This window comes from Pinus tabuliformis, chromosome 3_1 (genome assembly GCF_031772625.1).
Source record: "Pinus tabuliformis cultivar Carrire ecotype Pingquan chromosome 3_1, CPIR1, whole genome shotgun sequence".
In the NCBI taxonomy this organism is placed as follows: Eukaryota; Viridiplantae; Streptophyta; class Pinopsida; order Pinales; family Pinaceae; genus Pinus; species Pinus tabuliformis.
In genome coordinates this window covers 279,349,062-279,371,949 of record NC_142301.1, presented here as the reverse complement: position 1 = coordinate 279,371,949, position 22,888 = coordinate 279,349,062, and the positions used below count along the sequence as shown (strand labels likewise).

The 22,888-nt window shown below is 34.9% G+C and overlaps 1 pseudogene; it reads right to left on the bottom strand.

Annotated features, from left to right (window-relative positions):
• Positions 1–438: 438 nt before the first annotated feature.
• Positions 439–22,888, bottom strand: part of LOC149186875 (aspartic proteinase A1 pseudogene) — a 62,186-nt pseudogene continuing 39,736 nt past the window's right edge.

Here is a 22,888-nt window from a genome sequence, read left to right as displayed (position 1 = left end):
TAATTGACTAATTTATGTTTGTTCCAGTTGATTTCTTATATAGACATCGAATTACAAACTGGGCCTTTTAATTCAACCAATTAAAATATAGAAGATTATTAGTTTTAACAATTTTCCGGAATAAGAATTAGTTTTGCAACTAAATATTGAAAGAGGGAATGATTCTGGTGAATCGTTCCTCTTTTCCTGGAGTGGTTGTTGAGGTGCGATTTGGCTTAATCGATTTCCTCACGTGAGCTGCTCACAGGTTGGCATCAAAGATTCAGCACATATCTCCTTCGATTAGATTCATATTGACCCAGACTTATCATAACCATAACGAGCACTGAATCTAGAACGATCACCATAACAACGATTGCCATATTCATCACTGCTGTCTAGCGATGCTTTTAGTGTATATTCTGGGACCTCTATCAGAACCATGAAGTTTTATAAAGGTTCTTGAATTCAATGATTCAAGCTGCTTCTATAAAGCCCACTCTCATGTTACCAAAATCAAACACGGTATGGTAGACACCCATGAATACATCTCCAAGAATCCAGATAGGTCCCATTGGAGGGGGAACATCTAATCCCATGAAACCACTAATACATTGAACTGCAGAAACCTCGCTAACATTGCCTCATTATCTCTCTCAAGAACATTAGCAATTCACATACTGACATCCTTGCTACCATCAAATGAGCATAAGACTATTTTGGAACAGGCCTTTTCAGGACTTGTCTATGTCATCAAAATCTCCATTATTAAGTCTCCATATTGTGAGACTACATTTTTACATTCCTGGCTAGCAAGCCCCGAGGCACCAATAGCTTCATTGATTTGTGCCACAATCCTCGAGGGACTAGTAAACAGAGAGGTTCTAGAATCCACAATGGCAGCACAACCTTCACTACAAAATCATGTTGATTGACCACCTATGAGGAAGTCCCCCGTGTCAAACTGCCAGTAACCTTCGCATGTGACTAGAACATAACTGTGTTTACCCTGGAAATGATTGGGATCTACACCACCAAAGACAATCTCTCTGCCCTCTTCATCATCCACTTTTCAATTCATCTAGAAAGAGAAAACAGGTTCTTTGATTAGGCCATGGTTAACCATATTATACCAGACTAGCACAACGTTGCCTACTGATATTTTTTGAAAGCCAAGCCCAAGGATACTATCAATTTTTTTAGCTAGGAAGGTAAGGCCTGGTTCTTGTGTGACTTCAGCAAAAACTTGATCTTTAACCACAAGTTCCCCAACAGTCACATGATCTTGACCCAAATATCCAGATACTGAGCCACTTCCATACTGAATACTAAATGGTTTACCATTGTCACTATAGGTGCTTGATTGGCTTGCCTTGTACTTTGAATTCTTAGAGAAATGGGAAACCATTGGGGCAGGTTTGTAATTCCAGCATGATCTCCCCTTGAATTTTCTAGATTGGGCGATGTCCAAGTTTTGAGCCAATGACTGCCATCTGCCATTCATTGATTGAAGTAATAACCCATATGCGACATAGCAAGCCTGTTAGGCCCCTATATTACTAGTGTAACCCATTATTGTTATTAGTACAACCCCCTTATTATATTGTTGTACCCATGTAGTCCCCATATTGTTACTATTGTGCCCCATAAAAGCCCACTATTGTTATTATTGTGCCCTTACATTATTATTGTTATGTCGCCTTTGATTATATTATGACCCCTTAGACTCCTATATATAGAAAGGAGGTCTTGTCATTTGTATCATCTAAGAATTTTTCATTTGTGTAATGTAAAGGAGGTTTACCCCTCAAAGAGGCTTATTTCTAAGGTGTTGATCTATCTTTTCTATCTTTTTGTGAGCTGGTTGCATAACATTTGGTATGAGAGCTTTGGATTCTAGGGTTTTTGCTACTCCAAATAGGTCATCATGGAATTTTCGCAACAAATTTTTTTTTGTGACATTTCAAAAGCTAAAAGGACAATTCATTTGAGAGGAAATCTTGCTGAACCTAAGGTCTGAATTTCAGATCTTGTCTCACTATATTTTCGGAGATAGGATCCGAGGAAGTTATAGTTTTTGCAAGCTCCAAAATTTCATCTAAAATAGGCCATCGTGGAATTTTCGCTATAATGTTTTCGCTACAAAGTTTCAGAAGCTAAAACAAAAACCCATTTGAGAAGAAATCAGTGTGAACCTTGGGTCCAAATTTTAGATCTTGTCTCACTATATTTTCAGATATATGATCTAAGGAAGTTAGGGGTTTTGCAGACTCCCGAATTACATCTTAAACGGGTGACCTTGGGAAAATCATCATAACTTTCTCTCTAAGCATCAAATTGAAATTTCGTAAGAAGCTACAAAAAGAGGACGGACTGTAGTATTTTTTTTATATTTTTCAAATCCCATGGTCAAACCAATGACACCTTGCACGTCATACAAGTTCGCTATTCTGAAAAGGTGTATAACCAGGTCATCTTGGGAGATTGTGCATAACTCTTTCTTGGAAAATCCAATTTTGATTAGACTGGTGGAATTGGAAAGAAGACGTAGAAGACTACTGCAGGTCGTGATTTCAGAATTGGAAGATCTAAAATTATAGATTTTCAGTTGTTTCAAGATCAAGCTCCTAAAATCAAGAAAAAGCGAGATGAGGAAGTTTGATGGCAAGGGTCTGGTAAATTGGATACTATGGATGGAGAAATATTTTGATCTACATGGTGTACCACTGTTACAAAAGGTATGTATTACATCTAATTATTTAGAACCGAACCAATTTTTATATAAAGGGATTTTTTCTCATAAACCACTTGTCACGTGGTCAATTTTCATGAAGGAAATGATAGCACATTATGAGGATACAAAGAGAAACACCTTCTTTAGCCAATTGATAAATATCAAAAAGAAGTGTTCAATGGCAGAGCACATTGAGGACTTTCAAAAATTGAATATAAGGGAAAATGATATTCTAGAGAAGCAGAGGATTGATGTATCCATAGGGACTTTAAAGGATAACATTCAACATGAGGTTCGTCTTTGGGAACCTGATTCATTGGAGAAGGCATTCAGGTTGGTAAGAAAAGTGGAAATAAAAATTATGGAAAAAAGGAATTCTACCCCTCACAACTATAAACATGGAAGTTTTGCTTCTCCTAGCCTTCCACAACCTACAAGGGTGACACCACAACAATTGGAAGGAAAAAGATAAAAAGGGCTTTGTTACAATTGTGATAGAAAATGCACTAAAGGTCATAAGTGTGCTGAGAAGAAATTATTTTACATAGATTATGAAGAGGAGGAAGAAAATGATCAAGAAACATCAAAAGAAGAGGATATACACTAGGAAAGAACCCCAGAGAAAGAAGAAATGAATCCAACCATATCTTGTAAAGCATTGGCAAGAATTACCACTCCTCAAACTCTCAAGATAGAAGGACATATCAAGAAGAAAAAGGTTCAAGAAGTGAAAGATCACATCGAGAAAGAAGAAATAATCCAACCATATCTTGTAATGCATTGGCCAGAATTACCACTCCTCAAACTATCAAGATAGAAGGGCATATCAAGAAGAAAAATGTTCAAGAAGTGAAAGATGACATTGAGCATCAAGAAATGAATCTGACCATATCTTTTAAAGCATTGGAAGAAATTACGACTCCTCAAACACTAAAGATAGAAGGACATATCAAGAAGAAAAAGGTTCAAGCAGTGAAAGATCACATCGAGCATCGACAACAAGTTCTCCAACTTTTAAAGGATAACGCCACTTTGGTGCAGAATCGAATGAAACAACAGGTAGATCAACATCGCAGTGAAAAATGTTTTGATGTAGGTGATTGGGTATTTTTGCGGCTACATCTCAAGAAAGCTATTTATGAGAAGGAAATGTTGAAAATACTACATGCACTTAAGAAATGGCGACCTTACCCAATGGGAAGACACTTCAAGGTAAAAATGGATCATGATAGTCTTAAATACTTTTTAAAACAAATATTATCTTTAGAAGAACAGAAAAAGTGGGTCACAAATATGTTGGGTTATGACTTTGACATCATTTATAGAAAAGGGAAGCAAAATTTTGTTGCAGATGCACTCTCAAGAAAGGATGAGGATGTGGAAGCATTGTTTTGTGCTATTTCTATTATCCAACCAGATTGGATAAATGAAGCAAGGGATGAATGGAGGAAGGAAAAAGAAGTGTGGCCACTCATTCAAAAGTTGTAGAAGATCCCAATTCAAACAATTTTTCCAGAACTTGACAAGGAAGGAAAAATCATATTGGAACCTGAAGCATTCACAGAACCGAGAAATCAAAAGCTATGAAATAGATCAATTTTTGAGTATCTCATCAAGTGGAAGAACCTACACACTGAATATTCCACATGGGAGGACAAAAATTTATACAGAATAATCAAGAACTACTCAAGCATTGAGGACAACACTTTTTGAAGGAGAGGGGCATGTTAGGCCCCTATACTACTAGTGTAACCCCTTATTGTTATTAGTACAACCCCCTTATTATATTGTTGTACCCATGTAGTCCCCATATTGTTACTATTGTGCCCCATAGAAGCCCACTATTGTTATTATTGTGCCCTTACATTATTATTGTTATGTTGGCTTTGATTATATTATGACTCCTTAGACTCCTATATATAGAAAGGAGGTCTTGTCATTTGTATCATCTAAGAATTGTTCATTTGTGTAACGTAAAGGAGGTTGCCCCCTCAAAGAGGCTTATTTCTAAGGTGTTGATCTATCTTTTCTATATTTTTGTGAGCTGGTTTCATAACAAAGCCAAGGAACAAAACCCCTATACAAGTCAATAGCTAATACAATTCAATCCCCATGAATGGAGGGTTCGAGTACAGGCATAGAGAATGTGAGTGTAGTCTAGGAATCCTTCGAAGTGCAAGCAAGTAAATGGTGCAGGAATTCATTGCATGGTGCATGTAGGTAAGTGCAATGGTGTATGTAGGTAAATACATGTTCAAAGGTTGTATAAGACATGATCAAATTAATGTTTATACCTGCAACATACAAATCTTAATTAATAATGTTTTAATCATGTTAAAATGAGGAAGGTAACATATATTTGCAACATTTAATCATTTAGCCAAACAGCAACATGGTAGAAATGAATTAAAATAAGACAAATTAGAAGCCCAACAAAGAACTAGCTTGTCAGGAGTGGAATCATCAGTGTGGACTCATAGTCTGGTGAGGGAAGGTCATAGATCAATTAGATGAAGAATAGGGATCTCTTAGATTTGGACTTGATTAACTCCAAATCGAACCCCTGGAGAATAATAATCCATTTGGAATACTTTTCCCCTAGAAATTTTCATGACAATATATATGACATTGGGTTGCAATTAGAGACAACCATATTCTTATGAAGCATGATGTAGTGGCGAAACCTTTGGACAACTTTGATAGTTGCCAAATCTAATTTTTCAACATGAATGTATTTGGTTTCTGTGTCGTTCAAATTTTGAATCAAATAATAAATGGGATGTTCATCCCCTAAACCATGTTCTTGGACTAACATCATGACAATGGTAGTCATAGAGGCAATGAGGCACATGAAATAATTGCATTGGTAATCAGGTGGATACATCAACGATGCTCGAACCAGGACATCTTTCAAAGCATCAAAAGCCTTCTAAGTTGTAGCATCCCAATGGAAGGGAACTCCTTTTTTCAATAAACAAGTAAATCATTTTGTGAGCTCTATATAGTTATGAATGAATCATCATAGAAAGTTAGCCTTCCCTTGAAGGCATTCTAACTGTACAAGGGAGGAAGGGGCAAGAAAATCAAGGAATGTCTGGACTTTAATAGGATCAATGTAGATCCCATATTTCGACGCAACAAATTTGAGAAGTCTACTAGACTGTATGCAAAAAAACACATTTATGCGGGTTTAACCTAATGTTATAATGATGAAAACGTAGAAAAATCACCCTAAGATGCATCAAGTGATCCTCACCCTGTTTGGAATGAGTAGATAAATCATCCAAATAAGGTTGCATGATGTGATTTATATCATGAAAGGTGTAATTCATAGCTCGTTGAAATGTGGCACCAACATTTTTCAGACTAAATGGGACTTTACAATAAGAGAATGTGCCCCATGGACACATAAAAGCAGTTTTATGTTTGTTCGATGGGAGAATGTTTATTTGGTTGTAGCCGAAAAAACCATCCATAAATGAAAATATTTCACTTCTAGCACAATCATCAATAATCTAATCAATAAATGGCATTGGATAGTTGTCCTTTGGACAAGTGTGGTTAATATCTCGATAATCGACACAAACATGTATCGTACCTTGTTTTTTCATTATAGGAACAATGTTTGAAACCCAATCAGTAAGAGGAACTAGGTAAATGAAACCAACTCGTAATTTTTTTCAACTTCCTCTTTGACAGCAGCAACATTTTTTGGATGTAACAGTCACAAGAATTATCGAACAGGGTTAGCACATGGATATGTCTTGATTTCATGTACAACTATATTTGGATCTATACCTGGCACTTATTGGTCGTCCCAAGGGAAACTCAAAGGTGTACTGAAATGAGGGGTTCTGGGTGAAGGATATTGTATGGGAGTATGAAGAGGAGGAAAAGGATGGGCATGCTAAATATGAGTCTCTCTCAAATGGATAAGAGAGGAGGGTCGAGTTTCTTATGGAGAAGTCCCCTCAATACTCAACAAACCAGGTGGAAGTTCTTCACCATCGGGACCGAGATGTATAAGTTGTTGTGGTTGGGTCAAAGGTAGAGGAATAGAAAGAGAAGGCCTTGAAGTAATAGGTTGAGTTAACTAAGTTTCCTCATGTTGTAAACCTCAGGATGTAATGTTTTTGAATCTAAAAATTCAGGATTAATAACCTTAGGTAGTAAAGTCTCAATTTTTTCGATTTCAACTCCATGAGACTCACAGGTAGTTAAAGATGTGATCTTGGGCTCAGTGCTTATAAGAAGAGAATATTTTGGTTGATTCACTTCATATGTACTACCAGAAGGGGATGCTTCCAAAGCACCAGTTTCAGTAGTTTTCATTTCGTTTTCTTCTGACGATGTCTGGGTGTTGCCTTGGGAGGTAAAGGAGGAAATATTTTCATTCTACACAAACGATGATGGGGTTGTTGGGGTTGTTATTCCATGACGGTTTAGTAAATTTTAGAAATTAACAACAAAAATAAATCATAATGGGGTAACTAGGCATAAAGGTTTATCAAGCAACTATGAACTGCAATAGACAACCTTGGAGAACCAAGGATTTACGAATGGATAGGAAATCTCCTCGAATGTTATGTTCAATGTATCACAGTATACAAGGTGGTTGACTCAGTTACCTAAGGTGAGATAGAAACCTAGTGGGGACTTCCAAAATATACTCGAATGTATGTGGAAGTGTAGTACATAGTAGTGTTGTCTAATGCGTAACTATATGATGAGATCATTCCCATATACTCACTATAAGAAAAAAGGACATTGGTGAGGGGTGAAAAATGTCACCATAAGCTCATTGGTGATGGTCAAAAGAGCCTTCGTCACCAAAAAGTGAACGTCACCAAAAGTGGCGTCGCCAAAAGTATAGGTGTTTTAGTGGCATTCAAAGTCCTTCATCAACAATAATTTATAATGATGCATTGTGACTATCACCATTTCATATGAGCAATGGTGACAGACCATAGCCTCCGTAAAAAAAAATTGAACGTCACCAAAGGTGGCGTCGCCAAAAGTATAGGTGTTGTAGTGGCATTCGAAGTCCTCCACCAATAATGATTTATAATGACAGATAGTGACCGTCCCCATTTCATATGAGCAATGGTGATGGACCATAGCCTCTATCACAAAAAACTGAACGTCACTAAAGGTGGCGTCACCAAAAGTATAGGTGTTATCATGACATCTAAGGTCTATCACAAATATTGATTATAATGATGGATAGTGATTGTCACCATTTCATATGAACACCGATGATTTATTATGATGGATCTTTCATGGCCGTCACTATTGGTGCATATATATGGTGACGTTCATTGACCCTCACCAAAAGTTGCATTACCATAAGTATAGGTGTCGTGGTGACATTCAAGGTCGGTCATGAATAATGACTATAACGACGGACGTCGATTTTCACCATTTCATATCAAAAACAACGATTTATGGTTACAGACCTTTGAGGTTCGTTACTATTGTTGCATATATATGGTGGCGTTCGTTAACCGTCACCATTTCATATTTTGGTGACGGTTGAAAAATGTCATCATAGCTCATTGGTGATGGTCAAAAAGCTCATTCCATATGGATCATGTCAGGGCACGATGGAATCGAACCACCAACCTCCTACTTGTAAAGCAGGTGCTCTTCCATTGAGCTAGCACCCTTTAAAGAATTAGACTTTTAAAATTAGACCTTGAAGCTTCATAAACTGTAAATTCTACAACTTTCAATAAATTAAAGTCTCGACAATATTTTACTAAACAAGCAAAGCAACATCAAAGTTGCAGGTCCCTACCTAATGGTTATGGAAGTTATGAAAAGTGGGTGGAGGTAAAAATAATTATGTATAAGAGAATCAATATGTTCAGTCGAATACTCAATTAGAAGTGAAAGTCTGAATACATTTATAATCTATAAATGACCTATAACTAGAAAATGCACCAAATATTGCAAAGGAAATGTCATAAGTTGATAACATATGGAAGAAGAACATTGATGAAGACAGATGCAATATGTTATAGGCTGAGTGAAAGAAAAATCTCAATGTTGTTGTTGTTTGGTGTTTAGATATTTGAATGATATCTAAACTTCCGTGCAAATGTAACACGGATCTCCGGAAACCATGAACGACATATGATAAAAAAAAATATCCCCTTTACATAAACCAACATGGAATTTGGAATTTCACAAGTCCACAATCAAAACATGACAGCAACAAACAAATAAAAGAAATTGACTTAGACAGAAAGAAATAGCTTCACCTTCATTCTTGAATTGATTTTGTTTATTTAAATTTGACTCATGAAATTCTTTATCTAACAAGGAATCAAAATCATCACTAGTATTAAATTCATCCAACACAGACTTTGGATATCCCACTAACATCTGCATTTTTGTTGCCATGCCTGAAAACAATGGAGTTTCCTGTTGATAGTAGAATAAGATGTGTGCCTGCTGCTCAAGAACACATTCCTTATTAACCATTGTTACCTGACAAAAACCAAAGGGACAAACAATATCAGCGTACACAAAATCCCCTACCGAAATATAATCATAACTTAGCAAAGAATTCTAAAATATGTTCTTAATTAATAAAATTTGTATTTGGAAATACTGTTTCTTTAGATTTAAAAAAGACTATGTTGTAGAACTCTTCTGTCTATTTATCTAGGCAAGTATATCATAGAATATGTCACACAGTAGAAATATACAGTAACTAAAGTAAAAAGACAAATTTGCTCAAGAAAATAGATTTATAAAAGAGATTTGAAAACTATAAGTTTGTCATCAAAGCTTTACTTAGTTTAACAACAAACTAGTTGGAGTTTGAAAATCAAAATCATTCATAGGAAATGAATAAGACAATGGCCAAAGTCATTATTCATACAAATAAAGCTAGAGTCACTATTTCCATTGCAGATAACTGAAATTTGGGTAGTGGTCTAACAATTAGAGCTTATTTTCTAGGAAGACTCGTTAATACCATCTTTTTTTTTCCATGGTCTGTTGTGTCTCTAGATCTAGATCAGATAGCTTTCCATTCTCAAGTTCTACCTTTCAAGTACTAATTTCTGGCTCACCCTTTAAAACACAATTCTACCACTCCATTTTATTTTATTTTGTCAAGAGAATTGGCAGGACCTTCCCATCCTCCATTTTACATAATCAATAACCATCCATTAATGATATAAAGAATAACAAATACACAACAAAGGCCAAATATGTTCTTGTTGTATACCTATGTTCTAGGACTCATCTAAGCTTACTAGTGCAAAGAGCTCACCTTGAAAAAATAACATCCACGTGGAATTTATATTTTTTTTTTAAATCAAGCTCCAAGTAAACCAACCAAAATATGAACATCCTTTTAATCAATAAAATCTTTGGCTTAAAATAAAAGTGGCCTAGAATTGAATGTTATATCAACCATGTCAAGTAACTAACATCGGGTGAGAAATACAATCCATGCATATTGGATTAGTGAAATAATTGATCTGGTAAAGCTCAAAAATATATGACTTAGAGCTAAGAAACGCAAATAAATGACTTAGAACTAAGACATGAGGTTTCCCTTTCAACCCTATCGTTAAATAACTCTTCTTTATGTCACTTACCATTAAAAAAAAATTGATACCAAGTGGAAGTGGTATTGTAACATTAACCTCTGATAGTTTGTTTCCACAACTACTTCTCAAGATCCGCTCCATTACCAGCATTTGGGGCTAGATAAGATACATGCAAAAACCATCAACACAAAAATCAAATCTACATCCTTGTAAAAAAATGGGAGGAAAAAAAATATCCTTAAATTGAAACAAACTGTAGGATACCTCATTCTTGCAACATGATTATCTTGTCATGAACAATAAAAAAAAAATCAGGAGAAATGTAATTTTTGCAACATTTTGACAATGAAATATTTTACATATTCTATGAACAATTGATGAAAAAAGTCAACTAAAGCTTGTCAACATCAGGATTATAGTAAAACATAAAGGAACCGCTCCAACACATATATAATCCTAAACATAAGTATCTATACATATAAGTATTTATTAAGGACATTGTATTTTGTGAAAATATGGAAGTCAAATCTTTGAAATAATAGAATTTATGGTACCACTACCTTATGAAGTCCATTCATTCAAGTATTTGCAAAGTCCGTTCAGGAATTTATTCAAAGTTCAAAGTTCAAACAATTAACATGTAGCCTAAAAAAACTCAGATTTGAAAAGGAGATAACCCAAAGATGTAGAGTATATATCTCACATTTATATATCCTAATTTTTAGACATTGAAATGACACTTTTTAGCATACTATTGTGAATTTAGCCCAAAATTCTAGAAAAAAATATTGATGGTTATTTTGCTAATATAGAAGTTTTATGCATGCATTTATTTAAACAGTTAGCTTGCAATGTCAAGCATATCTAAGGATGCACACAATACTTTGCATCTTTAGCATTGGTGTGTGAACTCGAGACAACGAAGTCCAACATTAACAATTTGCCTACAATATGCACTAGTAGAATAGGTGAACAATAGTATTGCAGATATGTGTTATGAATATATGTATTGCAGGCCAATAAGAGTATGGTTGGAACAGTCGTGTCCAACCCTTCCAATTTTTCCTATAATTTTCACTGGTCTAATAGGTGAACAATAGAATTGTAGGTGTGCATTCTGTATCACTTACCTAAATCCAACACCTTCAGCATAGAAATTTCAAATAATATGTCTAGAACTAGTAGGTAATTTTCAAAATGAAAGAGTTGGCTTGATTGTTCCTGGAGAAGACTAGATTCTTACATTGTTCAATGTAAATTCATGACACTTTTCCAAACTTAGATGGAACAAAAAGGAACCAAGCTAGAAGGTTATTTAAAGAATCCTTACTTAGCTAGGGTAAAATGTTAGCCCTTTTTTGTCAAAAATCATAAATGTAAAAACTTTAAAAAATTCAGTGAAGAGACTGTAGAAATGTTCTTATCAAACCACTAATGTAAACAAAGCTAAGAAATTTTTCTTTGTAGAAGAGATATTCATGGTCAAATTAACAAGAAAGTGACCTTTTAGCAGAGTTAATGCACTAGTGCTCATGTCGTAGTGTCCCAGGGCATGCTAGGGACTACAGGGAGTGCTCGTGTACATCTAGAGAAGAGGTGGGGAGACATCGAGCTGTAGTCAAGAGGACTACAAGTGATGAGGGGCATATACTTGAGGTAACCAACCTCTTGGATTATACCTTGCTATGGAAGCCCCGAAGAGAGAGTAGCAAGATTGGCAGATGTGGGTATGGACGGATGCGGATGAAGCAGTAGAGAGTGCTACAGTGCAGGAGTCCCTAGGAAGCGTGAGGCTAACAGGTTGCAATAGTGTGAGCCCTAATTGCCGTCACAAAGGAGCCCTAGCTGCAGTCATGAAGGGAGACCTAGACGTAGTCTTGAAGGAGCTCTAGCCACAGTCGAAAAGGAAGCCCTAGCTACAGTAAAAGGCAACCCTAACCACAGTCAAAAGGAGGCTTAGCCACAACAAGAGAGAGGCTTAAGATGTAGTCTAGAGAGAGGCCTAAGATGCAGTCAAGAGAGGCCAGATACACAACAAAAGGAAGGCTCTTATCGACATCAAAGGAGGCCTTAATTCATAGAAAGAGGGAGGCCCTTATCAGCCATCAAGAAGAAGCATATAGCCACAGTCAAGGAAGGTATAAAGCAGTGCACAGAGAGGCCCTAGACGCAGTCAAAGGGAGGCCCTAGCCACTACAAGAAGGATCCATAAGGTAGCAAGAAAGAAGCCCTAGAAGCAACGTGGAAGTCTTATGTTTTGCTGTAGGTACAACGTGTGAAAGAGAGGTTGTTTTGAGTGTTGTTCTTGGGTGATCTTGTAGGGAGAAGGGCCAAAGTTTGAAGTTTAAGATCACAACAAGAAGAGGCATTCAACGTGGGTTAAATAGGGTTGTTCTGTAGCTATTCTAGGAAGATTGAAGGGTTGAAAAGAGGCTGAGTATCTTGCTTGAAGCTTCAACTAAAGGATGAAACTCAACTAAAGGATGACTTAGCTTAATAAAGTTCATGATGGCCTTTTACAATCATATACTTATGAGCGAACCCAACTTTTATTATTGGGACTTATCCTAGTGTCCTGACAGGTAGGATATAGAGGACAAATACGATCTCCCTTTCTCCATTGCATTCCTTCCACCTTGAAAATCAAAAGGGGACATAATGAATTTCATATACACATACTTAATAGATATATATTCCCAATCTCTTTCCATCTACTTGTTGCGCCTGCTTGAGCTAGGCTCAAGCAATTAGTCAATCTATAGCATGCATATCCCTACTTATTCTCCACACGCGTCTGGGTGGATCTCTCTATCCCTGTAGTGCCAGTAAAAGGGTTTGGGTATGGTAAGGGTTGCTAGCTATTTTTTGAACCTTTGTATTTACATCTATTTTCGCTTGGCCTTACCCTACTCTCATCTCTATGTATTCTCAAATTAAACCAACTACACAATCGGAAACATTGTTCTTGTGTTGTATCTCAAAATACTTTTCAAACATAAAATTACAAAATATTGTCACAAGGAGACTAATCATGGTTTAACAGATCAAAGTTGACATCTTACAGTAACAATTTCCTTTTACGTGATGCCAGTCTTTTGCCCAAGCCTTGGAACCATGCCTAAAGGGCTGTACTACATGACCAGGGGTTTGCACTACTAGTAAACTTAATTATAACTAATTATGAGAACAAGATAGCATTGTTTATATACCAAATTGTTTAAATTAAAGATTAGCTTCCTATATGAATTACAGTGCATTGATAGAAACAGAGATAGTTTCCAACAAAAATCACCCAAGAAAGGTAGCAAAAGTCATAGGAGACACTTATTTCACTTCTTCGGTGTTGGTCTTTGAAGACCTGCACCACCATCATCACTTCCACATTCATCCTCCTACACCTCAAGAGTTGTAGGTACCACTTTGCCCCTATTTCTTGAAATCTCTCTAATTGGAGTCTCTGCAGCCTTCTCAGAACAAGGAATCATAAGTGGATTGGTTCTGTGAGGCATCAACTCCTCATCACTTTCAACATCTTCCATCATCAACTTCCAGTCTTTAAAATCAAACTGAAAAACAAATTGGCTATAAGAAGCTTCTCCAGATGCCATTTCTGTATCGCTGGGACCATTCTTGGGGACAACAAAATGTTTTCCATTTTCATCGACATTTATTTCAACTCTACCATCCTTTACTAGAAATGATAACGCAAAGATGTTTTCTACTGTCTGGGAAAATGATATTCTATTTAGAACCAAATTCTCTAATCTAGCTTGCTTCTTTTTTCGCAAAATTTTAAATATGCTTGCCATATTCTTATATGTTTATGATTCTTCATCTTCCGGGGACTCTTTCACTACTTTAGGTTGAGTGCTTTCTGTTGGCTTAATATGTTTTCTCTGTTCTATAGCTTTCCTTTGCTTGGGTTCATTATCCATTGGTCCAAGCATAGTGCAAATTCCTGCCACATGCTGGAAAACAGAAGTAGCTAAAAGCCCAATATTTCTCGTTGATATTTGGGTTTGATCATCATTTCCCTCCAAAGACTTGCTTCCATATGCTTGGTCACTATAGTTTCTTAGAATATCACTACTAATAAAATCAACTGGAGTATCACCATCATTGTTTTGTGATCTTTTAACAGTAGCGAGGAGTCTGGATGTGAGATCAAAGAGTGTATGAGCATCTGTAACTTGCTCATGAGGTCTCTAAATAAAATTGTGCAAGCTTTCCACTTTGTTAATTATAGCCTCAAATTTGCCAGATTCTGCTTTTAAAATATTTTCTCTCTCCTCAGTAATCAAAATCTTGAGGGGATGATAATGGTACCTTAATATATAGTGTTGCACCATACTTTGATTGATACCACTGCATGCAGTAGCATCTTCTTTCTCTCTCGGGGGCTTACTATGGCCTTGTTGTGATCCTTTTACCCCACGAGAGGAATCTTCCAGTGTCTGACTCAATGTTTCTTCCTCTTTAACTCTAGCTTGGGTACCAAGCCTTCTACCCATCCTTTCTATCACCTGCTTTTGGAGTTGATAGAAATGAAAATATTCAACAAAATCTGGAAGGAAGGGCTTGAAATTGAGATTTCTGATTGAAGAACTACCATGAAATGGAAAGAGAGCAAGAAAAGATTTTCGTGTTGCATTGAAATGAGGGAGGGCAGGAAGTTGTGATTTCCCCTACCTTGAGAAGTCTTCTTTGTAATATAAGAGGGATGAAGGCCCACTACAGTGGATATAAAGTCCCAAGACATATGCATTGTCGAATGAAATGCGTAGGTGCAGTGTGCCAATTAAGCGTGAGGATTGGGAGAAGTGACACATGTGGGAGAGTGGCCATATTATTGAAGAATTGTTTACATTGAGGAAGGAAACCATTTGAATATGGTAAGAATGTCAATTCTAATGTGGAGAGTTTCCAACACCACTTTCTCATCTACATGAGCAAGTTTACAATTTGTATATCTTTGTCTCAGTCCCATGGTGAATATATTAGTGTGAGGATCCACTATTTCATGATCCATATGTTGGATGCTTTGTTGAACTTGAGCTTTATAAGGAAATCTCTTTAGATATCCAGAACGTCTAAGAAATTTATTTGAACAATTATTGTCTTGCAACAATGTTTATTGATGATAAATTGATTGGTAATGTAAACATGCATAGAAGAGTATGACTGATGGCAAGGATACTCGACCTTTCGAGTCAAAATAGCCACCTCTAAAGATAATATTTGGAATATCCTTTGAGCCTTTCTTTGAGATGGCATCCAGGAAGTTGGAGTGAAGACATCAAGGAACTCCATAGTTTGACATATTCCATCTGAATCACCAAACATGCAAGAGAAACTAAAACCAGGGGTTATATAAGTAATAGCCCCATTGTATGGGAAATCTAGGCTTTTAGAGGAATATTTCCGCATTTAATAATTGGATGAGGATGAATATTTCTGTTATAGTATGTGTTGTTAATGATATGTTTGGACGTTTTGGGTGAAAACTTGGCCCATCTTCAAGAACATCCAATAACGTTCGAGTCCAAGACAGATTTAAAGAGATCATTTATCAAATTAGTTGTCCAACTATGAAAGACAATCAAGTTTTGGAAGAGATACATCGCAGTACTATCAAAGCAGATTGTGGACCATGTTAGAAAATGGATCAAAAAGGTTTCATAATGTCTGCTAAAATTTGACATTTAGCATTGTCTTAGCATTTTCTTATCAACTTTCATGGAGGCAAAAAGTGACAGGAGAAACTTGCACAATAATGGTGGCCACTAGAATGAGAAACACAATGAATTAGCAAAATGGAATCTGTTGCTATGATGACACATGGGAAGATACTTATTACTCTCAACGTGGTTGTACAAGAAAAATAGTTTTTGCCTTTGAGTATAGTTGATGTATCGTAATGTAGCGGTTGTTTCCCTGTTGCAATAAAACAAATATATATCCATCTCAAGGTGAAAGAATAACACCAGTATATCTTCGAATGATATGGGCTATGTGTTGTGCTCAACAGCTAGGAAAGTCTCTATCGGTCATAGTGCGATGAAGCAATGGGTTCAGGTTTCTGTGCCCGTGCTATCAAAGTATATCGATACAAGTGATGAAAAAACATATGTTCAATTCCCTGGAACATATCTTATTTTCATTACTTGTCCAGGATAAATCCACGGCCATAGTTGAGAAATGTAATCAAAAGAAAATAAATATGTAGTTTATTTAAACAAATGTGGCATGAGCGGAAAACATATGCACCAAATTACAAAATGCGAAAGTCAAAGTTCTGTATAAAAGTTTTAAATTAAAAAAATTTCAAACAGTTGCCAGGAAGTTTAACGAATGCAACTGCCCAACACTCATCCAATGGCCATTCGAGGAGGGTCGAAGCCATCCATCAATATGAAGAGATCTATAAAATCAAACAGGGACTTTGAAGAAGGGATCCTTGATTTTCATACCCAAATGTTGCCCGATTATTGAGAAAGGGCCTCGCGAGTTAGTGAGGGTTTCCCTTTGTTTTTGTTTCAATCTATTTTCATGCTTAGATTTTTGCTAATATGATGTCATTGGTGGACCTTAATATAGGGTGCTGCACCATACTTTGATTGTTACCACTGCATGTGGTAGTATCTTCGTTCTCTCTTGGGGGCTTACTGTGGCCTTGTTGTAATCCTTTTACCCCGCGAGAGGAATCTTACAGTGTCTGACTCAATGTTTCTTCCTCTTTAATTCTATCTCAGGTACTAAGCTTTCTACCCATCCCTTCTATCACTTGCTTTTGGAGTTGAGAGCAATGCAAAAATTCAACCAAATCTAGAAGGAAGGGCTTGAAATATATGTTACTAGAAACCAGAAAGGGGAAATGAAATGAGAAACGACAACGATAAGAAAAACGGAGTTTATAGATTTCACATTCAAAAAATGAGGAGAGAGAAAAACAAGACAAATATGAAACATACAACCAATCATTTGTTTCACATTCAAGAAACGAGGAGAGAGAAAAAATTAGAAAAATATGAAACATAAAACCAAACATTCATCATTAACATTCTCGAATACAATGCTTCCATTTCTCACATAAGCCATTCTTGAATACCCATGTTTGATCCTCTAGGCTGGCAAATACAATAGTGAAGAAACACTTGGCACTGAATTCAAGTTTGATTTAGCCTTTGCATTTTCCGGATGAGTACATGATCCCACATACATTGTATATATTCTTGGATGTGACATGAGTGGACCTCAAATTTGGGATCTATTGTATCATTTTCCACACAGTTATTGGGTTATTGTTTTCATGGTTGGGTAACAAGATGGTGGAGATTGAGTTGATCTCCATTGGATATAGAGCCAAAAATAGAGGGTTGTCTCGAACTATTGCCACTTGCAGAACCATAAATACTACAACATGTGTTTGAAGACAAAATCTAAAGAGAAAACTTTCAAAAATTTATCTTTAATCCATTATAATAGAAAACTAATCTTTATAATAATAAAAATAATATATTTTAAAAGTATAGTTGAACTAGATATTAAATTGCTAGTTTGTGAGAAAAAAAAAATTAACTAAATTATTTAACTACTAATTTATAAAAATATATATAAAATATCTATACACATTACTAATTTATAAAAGAGATTTGATCCCTTTAGGGTGTTGGTATATCCGAAATTAAGATGGATCTAGGCTAGTATATATTATTTACCATAATTATTGTTAAAGTGTATAATGGCTATCTCATATTTGTATTTGCATTGATGAAATGATTATTATATGTAGTCATGTTTTATATTAATTATTTGAATGCATCATATATATGGTTTTGTATAGTAAATTTATTTTTATGTTAAATTTTAATAGTTAATTTAGATATTCTTTCTTGATATTAGTTATTTTTTATTAATTTTCATTCTATTCTGTTGGATCCATTAAAATTTGTTATTTGAGTCAATGTTTCCAATTAACAAGTGTGGTTGATCAATATAAATAAGTGAAATAAATTATTAAATTATGATTTTTTTTAATTTCTACTTAGTTAAATATTATATATAAATATCACTTGTGGTTATAACATACCAAACCATTCTTTTTTAGTCCCTAGATTTGTTTATGTTAAAATAACTTTTGAAAAAATGTTATGGCCAATAGTTTTGTTATATTCCATGGTTTTGTACTTTATATTCATTTAATTTGCTAGTTTTTGCACATGGTTTTGTTAGATTCCATGGTTCTGTATTTAATATTTATTTAATTTATTAGTTTTTTCTCATCAATTTTCTTTCATAAATTAAAACAAGTTAGAAAGACCTTGAAGTCTTGAAAAGAAATGTCATAATCTCTAGGCCCCTCTTAATATATTTTTGGTTGTTAGATTTTTGTGCCAAGAGACCCTTTCCACTTGGGGAATATGTTATAATATTTGGCATTTTAACTCAGTCAAAATAAAACAAAATCAAATCAAATAAAAAATTTAAAAACATAAAATTCTCTGGTGCATAGTTTTTTCTTGCCTATGGTTTTTTCCCATGGTACTCCTAACCCACGGTTTTTGTCCATCGTATTTTTCTGCAATGTAGCCTATTCAAAGGCTAATAACTAAAGCAACCTAGATCCATTTTAACTACGGATCAAGCGTTGAGAGGATCAAATCTCTTCACTTAGAGAGGTTTGTAGGGGGAGAGAGAGAGCGAGAGAGAGAGATTTGATCTCTCTTGATGCTCGAGAGAGATAGATCTACGTTGGTTATTTATAAATGAAGAGGAGTATTTTCTTGTAGTAGTACTCCTATTTGTTTTGTATTTAAAATTTATTAAATGATGGATTTCTATTTTGTATTTTGATTTTTGAGACTTGTTTATTTTTATAAATTTACAATTATTTCTATCACTATTTTTATGTAATTATGAAACTTTCCATATTTATCATAGTTGAAATTATGTTTGTATTATAGACATATTAATCAATAGCTTGTTGCTCTTAAGCTTTATTATTGCAAATTACCTAACATAATCTCTCTTATCACCGATGAAAAAAGTATTTATGGGATAAAACTATTAATGGGATGGATAATAGATAATTATTATTTTTTATATATTAAATTAATGTCTTTGGTTGATGATATTTAATATTATAGATAGTCTAATAGTTGATAAAAATTTCTATAGGATGGTTTTATCAAAATCCTTTTCCAATCATTTGAGAGGTTATAAACGAGACCAATGGAAAAAAAAAATATTGTGTCCCAATGTTTATATAAAATGATTAATTAACTAGAAAAATTAACTAAATTATTTAACTACTAATTTATAAAAATATATATATAATATCTATATACATTACTAATTTATAAAAATATATATAAAAAAACCTTATACATTTAAATTTATAATTTTATATAAAAATACACATTTTAAATATTAGATATAATCACTAAATCCACTTTTAAATAAAATCAACACAAAAATAACAAAAAAAATAAAATGTAAAACCTTAACCATACACTGCTACACATCAATGACTACAATTAAAAAAATAACATAACTTTAACTAATAAAATCCCTAAATAGTCAACACTATTAAAGATATATTAAGCACTATTGCAAGGTGTTGTCACTAGGGAGAACACCCAACCTATTTGCAACAAACCTGTTGCCTTAGCACCTAAGTTATATATGGTTCTATATGGTTGACTTATAACCATACTCTATGAAAATGCCTTCAAAAACTATCCAGAAAACCAATGCTTTTTATGATTCATGTCCACGTCCAATCAGGAAGAGATCCATATTGCAAATGAACCCGATTATTGCAAATGAACCCGATTAACGTTTTCCATAAAACAGTTTCTTGATCCATATTGCAAATGAACCAGATTAACGGTTTCCATAAAACACTTTCAAGAAACGAACCATTTTTGGGAAACTCAGTTTCTTGCATTAAAAAATGAAAACTACAGTATAAAACATCGTTTTCCGTACCATTCCATTTTTTATACCGTTTTTTTTTCTTCAGAAATGAAGACTTCCATTATGTTCTAGTAACAGAGCTTGAAATTGAGATTTCTGATTAAGAACTACCGTGAAATGGAAAGAAAACAAGAAAAGCTTTTCGTGTTGCATTGAAATGAGGGAGCATAGGGAGTTACCCTGAGAAGTCTACGTTGTTGTTTTTTTAGCTGTTTTCCTGGTGTGGTATACTACCAAACTACTATTTTTGTAATTTATGGTGTGGTATACTACCAAACTACTATAAGAGTTCAGTGTATATTTAATATAAATTTCATTGCCAATATAGTAATTGTGGGGCTAGTTCATTTGAAGCTAAATTCTTAAAAAAAAAAACCCAAATAACATAATTTCAGGTGAAAAAGTTGGTAGATTGTTTGAAGCAATTTAAATTGAGGAAGGAATTAAAGGAGAGAAAGGGTACCTATGCAATTATTTTCTTGGGCTCGTGGAAGAAGACCAAGGCTTTTGATCCTTCCATCATGGGCTCGTGAAAGAAGACCAAGGCTTTTGATCCTTCCATCATGGTCCAAATTTGCCCAGCGAAAATAGATCCATGTTTTGTGAGCAATCCATTGAAGAGATCCTCCTCAATTTTATTTCTCAATGCATCCAAATTCAACCATGAAACAATTGCCAGTGAATTACGCAGCATTTCATGTGAAAATATAAAACAAATTTGCAAATCAGTTCTAAGAATGGCCATCGATCTAGAAACCCTAAAAATTGATCCGACGAACTATACCTGTTTCCATATAGCCACAACCAGAGACTGTGCCCATGGTCTTTCCTTTTTTTTTCAACTACTCAACATACATTTCATGTGAAAATATAAAACAAATTTGCAAATCAATTCTAAGAATGGCCATCCATCTAGAGACCCTAAAGATTGATCCAACGACTTGTACCTGTTTCCATACAACCACAGATAGATTGTACTGTGCCCATGGTCTTTCCTTTTTTTTTTTTCAACTACTCAACATTCATTCGAATAGCCACAGATCATATTGTATTGTGCCATTCATTTGAATACACTAAGGCAGGGAAGAAAACTTGTTTTGGTCTTTCCTTCTTTTTTTCAACTACTCAATATTCATTCGAATACACTAAGGCAGGGAAGAAAACACTACATAATGGTCTTTCTTCTTTTTTCAACTACTCAACATTCATTTGAAGGCTGGAGCTAACGAGCCATATATTGGGTATTTAATGCCCTCAGAGCAGCAAGCAATTTAGTCCGATAACACGGGAGCCCGCAAATATTATTTAATATCGAATTTGCCCGTTCCCGTGTTATAGCGTTAAGTCACGTGTTGCTCTGAAGGCATTAAATACCTAATATATGGCTGGTTAGCTCTTTCCTTCATTTGAATACACTAAGGAGGGGAAGAAAACGTGGAAAATGGTCTTTCCTTTTTTTTCAACTACTCAACATTCATTCGAATACACTAAGGCAGGAAGAAAACACGGCAAAAATTAAATTTTTAATTTGGATGATCGTTAAATTTTTTAATTATAATTTTTTTTTTTTTTTTTATAAATTTTAAGAACATTATATTTTATGAACATATCAAAATGTATGGAATGTATATTTTCTTATCTTATTGTATACTCATTTCGAAAAATTATATTTTTTATTTTTCAAAATTACAAAATAATTAACCATTTTGTAAGTTGTAATTTTAAACAAATTCAAATTTGGATTTTATATAATTAAACAAAAAACCTATAAATATTTTTTTATTAATGTTTAATTATCTAATTGTTAGGGTCCCACCCTAACCCCCTTATTTATGTAGTAGGATAGAATCATAGTTATAGTTAAGTAAAGTGTCAATAAAGCCCATATTAATAATTGTAAGTGGTTAACCCGCAATTAATGACAGGACCACAGTTAGTTGCAAATGGGCCATGGTATTAGATAGATGGTATTAATAAGAACCATGGTATTTCTCCATCGTATTTCATGTATGAGTCATATATAAAGGATAGAGACTCCCTGCAAGGAGCATCATGTCTTATTTTGTAATCGAGCTCTGCTCTCTTGGAGGTTGCCCCCTCGAAGAGGCAAGTGAACATTACTCTCTGAATAATAAAATACCTACTGTTATTTCGCACTGTTCTATGTTCTGGGTATATTTCTACGCATATTTGGTGTTCTTGTATCGTCTTGCAGGTTAAGAGCATAACAAGTGGAATCAGAGCACTTTCCAGGGCCGGTGGGATCTCCATTTCTTAGCAATTTTTTTTTTGGCTAGAGACGTGTTTCGGCATCTTTAAACCAAGGGATCTGTCATTGAGCACATAAACCTGCGGATTTGGGGAGGCATGCACGTAGGAAATACAAGAGGTGGTCACGCTTGTTGGACTCCCTTGTAACCCCTATGGGTACCCCTTCGAGTAGTAGTGCATTAGACAGAACCGCGCATGGACTGTCTTCCAAGTACCCTCTGGGTATATCGGAAGTCCCCTAGCTCCTTTGAAACCTCACCATAGATAAACCATCGACCATTTTGCTGCTACAGTACACCGAGAATAGCACTCGAAGAGATTACTTGCCCGTATGATAGGGTAGTCGGGTTGTACGGCT